This window comes from Lathyrus oleraceus, chromosome 6 (genome assembly GCF_024323335.1).
Source record: "Lathyrus oleraceus cultivar Zhongwan6 chromosome 6, CAAS_Psat_ZW6_1.0, whole genome shotgun sequence".
In the NCBI taxonomy this organism is placed as follows: Eukaryota; Viridiplantae; Streptophyta; class Magnoliopsida; order Fabales; family Fabaceae; genus Lathyrus; species Lathyrus oleraceus.
Genome location: NC_066584.1, coordinates 438786243 through 438795049, shown reverse-complemented (window position 1 = coordinate 438795049; position 8807 = coordinate 438786243). Strand labels below are relative to the sequence as shown.

At 36.9% G+C, this 8807-nt stretch overlaps 1 non-coding gene across 1 annotated transcript; it reads left to right on the top strand.

The window, feature by feature from the left end:
• The first annotated feature begins 781 nt into the window (after positions 1 to 781).
• On the top strand, positions 782 to 888 carry LOC127099157 (small nucleolar RNA R71). Its single transcript, XR_007793699.1, has one exon. It is a non-coding gene; the product is annotated as a small nucleolar RNA R71 (small nucleolar RNA).
• Positions 889 to 8807: the final 7919 nt, after the last annotated feature.

Genomic DNA, 8807 nt, shown 5'->3' with positions numbered 1-8807 from the left:
ATTTTGTTGAGGTTGTCCAGGGAATTGTCCTCCAGGTGTAGTTTGAGGGGCTTGGTTTAAAGCTACCTGAGAGATCTGGGTTTCAAGCATCTTGGTATGAGTAACTATTTGGTCAACCTTGGTTCCTAACTGAGTAATCAATTCGTTAACATGAATGTTTTGGTTCATGAACTCCTTGTTTTGTTGGGTTTGAGCGGTGATAAAATTTTCCATAATTTTCTCAAGGCTCGGCTTTGGTGGTACAGGTTGCATAGGTTGATTTGATCTTGGGGCTTGATAACTAGGTCTCGGAGGTGCATTATTTTGGATAGGGTTATTGTTTTTATAGGAGAAGTTAGGGTGATTCCTCCATCCAGGGTTATAGGTATTCGAGTATGGGTTCCCTTGGGTGTAGTTCACTTGCTCGGAGTGGGTTTCGTTCAATAGACTGCATTCTGCAGATTGGTGTCCTTGGGTTCCACATATCTCACAATCCGACGAAACTGCGGCTACAGTATTCGGGTTTGTGTACATATGCTCGACTTTGAGGGCTAATGCGTCCATTTTAGCTTGCATCATGTCTATAGAGCTCAGTTCATGCACTCCTCCTTGGGCTTCCTTCTTCTCAACTGTCGCTCGTTCGACTCCCCATGATTGATGGTTTTGAGCCATGTCTTCGATGAGGGCACTAGCTTCAGGGTAAGATTTATTCATCAGAGCACCGCCTGCGGCAGCGTCGATGGTCATCTTTGTGTTATAATGAAGTCCATTATAGAAGGTTTGAATGATTAACCAGTTTTCTAAGCCATGATGTGGGCATGCTCGTAACAACTCTTTATATCTCTCCCAAGCTTTGAACAGCGATTCTCCTTGGTTTTGGGTAAATCTAGTTATATGGTTTCGAAGAACGACGGTCTTACTCGGGGGAAAATATCTAGCAAGAAAAACTCTTCTAAGGTTATCCCAAGTCGTAATGGAATTGGGTGGAAGGGAATCTAACCATGATAGGGCTTTATCTCTGAGGGGAAAAGGGAATAATCTTAAACGTATTGCCTCAGGAGAAGCTCCATTGGTTTTAAGAGTATCTGCTAATTGAAGAAATATCTTTAGATGTTGGTTAGGGTTCTCGGTAGCGAGACCCGCGAATTGTCTCTGTTGCACTAGTTGTAACAGAGATGGTTTAAGTTCAAAATTATTGGCTGGGATAGTTGGGTTTACTATACTAGAACTAGGTTCTTCATTAGATGGTTGAGAGAAGTCCTTAAGAGGTCTTTGGTTTTGATCTTCGGCCATAGCTCTCTTAATTCTATGAAAGAATAAACGTGCGCGAGCGTAACATTCAGGTTCCGCCAGAGGGTTTACTATGCTTAAACTTCCGGTACTGCGAGTTCTTCGCATTGACCGGTGGGAAATAAGCTTAGTCTAAATGATATAACAACAGGAAAATGGAATTTGACGAAATTGGTCCCCGGCAACGGCGCCAAAAACTTGATGCGTGCTTTTCGCAAGTATACGAACGCGTCAGAGTAATATAAAAGATTGTCGAATCCACAGAGACCAAGTGTCAAGCTATCGTTATCTGATATTATGGGGTTTATCAAAGGCAGTCAAAATAGGTGTTTTTCGTAGTGTGCAATGAAAAGTAGAGTATTTAAATAGATTTAATTAATAAAGACAGGGTCGAATGTAATTCACGTAATCAATTGATAATCCAATTACTTGCTAATAGAACTACTTATGGGCAATGTTTCCTATTTTGAAAAGAACTAATTTAACAGGAACTGTCGCTTTCGCTTATTCAGAACCGAGTTGTACTCCCTAATCAAACCCTCTTATTGTCACTTATAAAAAGGCGCGCATTGCGTTAGAGTAGTAAACCTATTTTTAAGAAATATAGTATCTTGACTAAGTTGAAAAGTATTATAACCTGGACTTCTTAACCAAAAGAGGTTCTTACGAACCAGACTCTAAACTTATAAACGCGTCCGCAAAATAGTTTTAAAATCTATTTTCTTCTTAATGTTAAAAACTCCTAATGAACTAAACAAAGCGCTTTCGCTGTTTTTGAAATAGTTAAAAACAATTAAGTTTATAAAGACGTTGGACGGCTTTCGATCTTACCCAACGAAATTGAAGTGCGGGAAAACTTAAGTTGAAGGTTAAAATAGCCCTTAAGTGTTTCTACGGACAATTGTACGGATTATCGGTTCAATTACGATCCTTACATTCTAACCTTTTAGATTTAGTTAGACATGGTAAAATAAAAGTGCATTAATTTAAATAAAAGTAGTGCGAGTGCGGAAAGTAGATAAAAGTAGTGCGAGTGCGGAAAGTAAATAATTTAAAGCGAGTGCGAGGAAATAAATAAAGTAAAAGCGAGTGCGAGGAAATAAATAAAGTAAAAGCGAGTGCGAGGAAATAAATAAAGTAAAAGCGAGTGCGCAAAATAAATAAAGTAAAGGCGAGTGCGGGAAATAAATAAAGTAAAGCGAGAAATAAAAACCTGCTCCAATCGGAGGGCTGAGTAAATTGCAATGCGGAAAAGAAAATGGCGGCAGGATTAACTTCCTTCCAAAGTGCTCCAAACTCGATTACAGACTCTATCACAGACTTGATTACACAATTATGGTAACACTCCAATGCGAAGCGATTACCACTATAAAATACTGAATATATGCCTAAGTGAAACAAAATTGCTTCTGAGTTTGCCTCTCTTCTAAGTTTGGATCATTGTAAAAGTGAATTCGCGTTTCTATTTATAAGCAAGTAAAAAGATGGAAATGACTTGGATGCCCTTCAACTTGAAAATAGGAGGGAACCGTTTTTCCTCTTGTGGCGCCCGCCACAAGGCCATGGCGCCCGCCACAAGGCCATGGCGCCCGCCACAAGGCCAAAGTGAGGCGCCTTAGTGGATGTAGTGGGGAAACGTGGGAGTTAGGGAAGTTGAATTTGACACGTCATGGCTTGGTCTGTGGCGCCCGCCACTGGGTAGGCCATAAGCACAAAATGCTAAATTTTAGGGTTTTTAGCCCTTTTTCACTCTTTTCCTCGATCGGGGCTCCGATTAAAGTAAAAACCTGAAAACAAAGGAAAACACAGTAATAACACAACAAAATGACAATAAAACAACTAGAATGAATGTGAAATCGGAGTCGAAAATACGTAAATTTTAGGGTTATCATGCTCCTGCGGACTTTCAGTCTCTCTGATTTCTTTTCCTTTGTGGCAATATCTCCCCACAGAGCATTAACTTTTGCATTCATATCATATGCATCATGAGGTCTCTTAGGGACCAAAATTTGTTTCTCTATGTTGTTATTTAAGCCCATTCTACTGAGTCGACATGAAGATTTTAACCTCCGCCTCCTCAGTTAGAATGTCCTTAAATAAGGGCAGTTGTAAGACCCCAATTTTGACCCTAAGATCCCTCATGCAATTTCTTCTTGAGCATTAGCATTGGGATCATACCTTGGCATCCTCCTTACCCCTCTTTCATTGGGTTTATTTTAGGAGAGATCACCAAGCACTTTGTGATTATATCATACTTGTATTTTATCATTTCACTAACCAAAGTACCAAAAAATATGTATTTGTATTTGCCTAACTCTTTTGTAGGTAGGGCATGATCTCCTTGTTTCATCAAGATCACATCTAGGGTTTGAGACCCTCAGGAACAAAGAACACAACCAATAATTGATTCAAGAATGGTTATGAACATCATATATGAGTCCCAATGTTCTCTACATGTTATATTGATCAAGTTTGCTTCAAGAGTTTGAGGGTGATTTGCCTTGGAAACCCTAGTTTAACTAGGTATCTTAAGTAACTTCCCCAACAAGCTATCTCACCAATTGATCAAATTTCTCAAGGGAAACTTCAAAATTCATCATCTTATGCATATATGATCTACCATGAGCCAAGAAAGTCAAGAGAATTGGAAATTAGCAAGTTGGTTGATGGTGGTTGGCCAAATGAATTCATCTGATCAAAGCTAGGTCTCCCTAGACCCTATCTCCTACAATTTTCACCACATGAAAATGATTCCAAGAGATAACTTACTCTAAATGATATTATAAACAACTTTCATGTTGAGACCTAGAGCTAGTTTTGCTTGGAAAATCATTTTCTATGTTGAAACATTATAGGTCATTTTGTCTAAACCCTAATTTGAAAGTCAACTTCCCAAGGCCATAACTTGCTCAATTTTTATGAGATGAGAGATTTACAAGTTGCACAATCAAATTAAATATGTCTACTTCAACTTTGATGTTTAGATTGGGAGCTAATTCAACTTCTTTGAACATGTGATATGAGGCTACATTATAGGTCACTTTTGACCTATACCATTGATCAAGTGATTTTTCCAAACTTCAAAAATGAATAACTCTATCATTTCAAATCTAAATGACATTAAATTGGTGACCATTTTGAAGGTCTTTGAGAGAGCTACAACGTTTATAAAGACACTTTTCTCATTTGAAGCTCCCATAAAAAGTTAAGCAAGGTGGAATATTAAGACATATGGCTTGACACTTAGAAACATTTTGATATGTTAAATTTTTCCAAACTTCCACCTCAAATATATCCAAGTTCCAAGCTCTAAATGAAAAAGTGTTCAATATAAAACATGTTCCTCTTGATCTCACCTTTCCAAAAAGCTCAAACTCATTCATTTTGGACTTGAAATGCATAGGTTGCGCATGGCTTAAACAGGATGATATCATTTGGCATGGATCAATCTTCAAACAACAATGCACATGTACCTTGCAATCCAATCCATCTTCAAAGCATCTGATCTTCAATTTGGACTTTCAAACCATCATTCCATAGGCCTATGCGCGCCCATACAGCATGACATCATCATTTTACCAAATTTGGAAAGTGGAGAGAGTGTGCAAATATCATTTGATTTCCCTATAAAGTGAGGCCCTTGTGCTCAGAATTAACACACACATTGCGCCAGCTTTGAATCCCCATTGAAAACCCTTCACACTAAGAGGATAACCCTGATAAATTCATTTGAATTTGAGCTTGAATCTCCACTGTTTTGGAATTCAATTCTCCAGGAATCCATTGCTTCTAAGCCTTTCCATTCCTCTCCTGCAAGCAAGTGAAGTGAAGCCATGCACGATTCAGATCAAGATCTAGCAAGCTCAGACCTCCATTGAAGGTAATTTGCAGAAATTTTAAACTCTTGGATTCTCTTAATTTATTTCTCAATTCCATTGATTCTTGAGTTGTCTGAAGTCCTACCAATGTAGGCAAGAAGATTGAGTTGCTTTGAGGCCAAATCGAAGTAACTCAGATCATGAACCTCATTTTTCAATTCCATATATCTCTTAATATATTTGAAATTGGATGAATTGGAGGTGATATTCGTGCTCAGTGATGTTTTCTCTTTAAAATCATGTCCCTGTTTTGAATTTTAGTGATGGTTCATCTTGACCAGTCCGGTGGAGCTCACCGGGGAAGATGATCGGAGCTCTGGCTCCGGCATGATGTGGCTTGCATCTGGACCATGGGATCTAATTCTCACGTTTTAATCTTAGTCGTTCCTTGTGATTACTCATGTTGCAGCATGTTTGACTAAGGAACACATGGAACGCGTGTTTTGGATCATCAGATCTGCCACCTCAATTAATGAGGGAGATCTGATGGTCCACATATTTTTGGATTTTTGATTCTTAGTTTAATTCCATTTTCTTCAATAATTCATATTAAATTCAATATTGATCCAAAAAATATGGGACTTTCACCAAAAAAATTCAAATATTTTTCTCTTTCATATTCTGAATTAAAATTATTTTTTGGATTATTATTAATATTTTTCATGAATTAATTGATTTTCATTTGTTTTTAATTGTTTAAAAATATTTTTAAGTGTCCAAAAATTATGAAATTTTTTCTCCAAGATCCTTTGACCTTGTTTGACCTATGATAGATCTCATGGTCATTTATTTGGTGTTTTGATGAGATTTTAGGATTTGGACAAAACATATTTGAATTTAATGCATTATTTTATTATTTTTAATTGAATAAATGTCATTTTAATTGTGTTGACCATTTGTATTGACTTAATTGAGTTTATTATTTGTTCTTGGGCCTTGGTCAAGGTTGATTTGACTTTGTCAAGTTAATATTATTGAATTTAGGGGATTGATGGAATGTACATTCCATCTCCCAAAATGAATGAGTAATATTAATTTGATAAAAGTCCTCATTTGACCAATTTGTGATCTCATTCATCCCTTTCCCTCTTCATCTAATTCCCCTTCTTCATCCATTCATTTTCAATTGGCCAATGACATCTCAAAGTCCTAATGCTAGTTGATTGAAAGATTAACATGAGTATGGATGAGATTAGGCCACACCTTTTGTATATTTTTTGTGTGTGGTATGTTTAATGAGCATAATTCATAATACTATGTCTCCAACATGCATTAAGACCAAAAGTTTATTGCCCGACCTCAAGTAGTTGTGACTTCTACATAAGTCCAATTACGATTGCTTATCATAGCACAAAATTTGTGACATAAAAGACATAAGAATTCTAGTTAGTGAGATTGTATGTCTCCCCTCTTCCATGATATTGTGTGGAAACTTGGCCTTCTTTCCTTCCTTTGGAAGATGTTTTGGTTCAAGGATCCATGCTTGTGGCAAGTGGGTTGAGTGTTCTCCAAAGAATGTCTTGAAATCAAAAAGCAAAACAAAACTAACTACTAACTTACTAACCATTAACTTTTAACTTCAAGTCTTTACTTTAATGCAATTTACTTTTAGCACTTTATATCATTTGCCATTATACATATCATCCTAATTGTTTATGTTTATGTAATTTTCACTTTGTCCATTTGGACCATATTGTGTGATATTATCTTGTTTGTGTATACTTTGCTTGTTTGTTTTGGTCTTTGATCATTAATGTACATAATAATAACAAAAACCCTAGAAGACTTTTGAGTGGACTGTTGGTTTGATCTTGCCCAATTGGACTTAGAACTTAGGCAACATTCCTTTGCTAATGGACTTGGCCAATGCCAATTTGTTGAAGAACCAAGTAATTACAATTTGAATTCATCTGATACATCATTCAAGATCTCTCCAGTTCATCTACAACATTGATCATTGTTAAGCTGTTATGTTGAACCTATAACTTGTGGAATTCATCTGCTACATGGATTAGTTTGAAGAAGATCATGAAGAGGATAGGCTTGGATGAGGCCATCTTTATTTGATGCGTTCGCTCTTCAAGATTGATAATTGTGCATTTGTATGTTGCTTGATTCTAAAAGTCCAAGGGAATTTTGGGTTTCTATTGACATACTTGTCTATTGGATTGCTCCCATTTGGTCAGATCTTTTCAACTTTAAACTTTTAAATTTTTGTGCATAGGGTAGTCTCTTCATCTTCTCCCCATTTCTTTAATGTTAAAATCTCTCCCTCCATTTTCAAAACCTTCTTTGTGTGAACTACTTTTGTTCCAAACTTAGACCACTTTTGTAAAAAGATAGAAACTTTGGCCTTATGCCATTGCATTTTCAAACTTATTTTCTTAAATCAAACTTGTAAATAGATTTAATTATACTTGAATTAAACTTTCAAAAATCCAAAAAGAACTAATCATTCAAACCATTTTTAGGCCCTTGTGCCTTTTAAACTTAAATTTTGTTAAAACCAACACACTCATTTTGAAATTTATAGCACGAACTACGAGGTTTTGATCCCTCATTCATATATTGGTACGTAGGTACAAGACCGAAGGTCTTGTCAAACGCAAAAATATAATTAATGAATTCTTTTCTCATCCCCCCATTCTATTTATTTGTAAACATCACTTTATACCAAGTACATATTCACACAAAAAGGGCTCCCTAGGAGTACCTAGGACACTTTGGGTGCTAACACCTTCCGTCTGTGTAACCAACCCCCTTACCTATGATCTCTAATTTTTATTAGTTTTTATTTGAAAACTTCTTACTAATTGGGTTTTGTTCGTACTTTTTCCCTTTTCGCTTGGAAACAATAAAAGTGCGGTGGTGACTCTTGTTAATTGATCTCTAGCTTGTCAATAGCTTGATGATCATGAATTTCTCGTTACACTCATCATCATCGTTAGTCTTCAATTTGCTGGATTCACCAGACTAACACATTGGAGCACTAACTAGATCCTCTACAGGAACTTCTGTCTTCTTACCCACTGAAACTTCTTCCACAGCCTTCGGGAATACCGGACTGAACACACGACCACTACAGGTCACCTTTTCAATATCCGCGATATTTACCACTGAGTCCGCAACTGGTAGAGGAACCTCTTGACCATTTTTCAATCATTGTGGCATTATACTGGTATGGCACAACCTTATCGGATGAATATGGGACATGACCCGCTAACCGTGTTACCAATGGAGATACCAATCTATTGACATTATTGTTGTTGCTTCTATCATACTGAATAACTATCCACTCAGGGGTCTTGAATACTGACACAATGAAATTCACATCATCTCCCATATTCATTGACTGTTGAATCTGGATAACATTCTCATCCATCAACTTTTGAATATCCCTTTTGACAATCATACACCCATGAGGGTTTACACTGCAAATGACACAACCAGCATGGTCATGTTCACAATCACTAATCAAACACAGGGTTCTATGCATCTCCACCCAAGATCTACGGATACGCCTCGCATCAAAAACCCTGAAATTCCCAAGACATCCGTCCACCATGTTGACAGAAGTGTTACCATGAGAAGGCAATGAATTGGATTTCACATTTGGCGGTCTGTCCTCAAAGGAAACCATATCATACTTCACAATAAAGA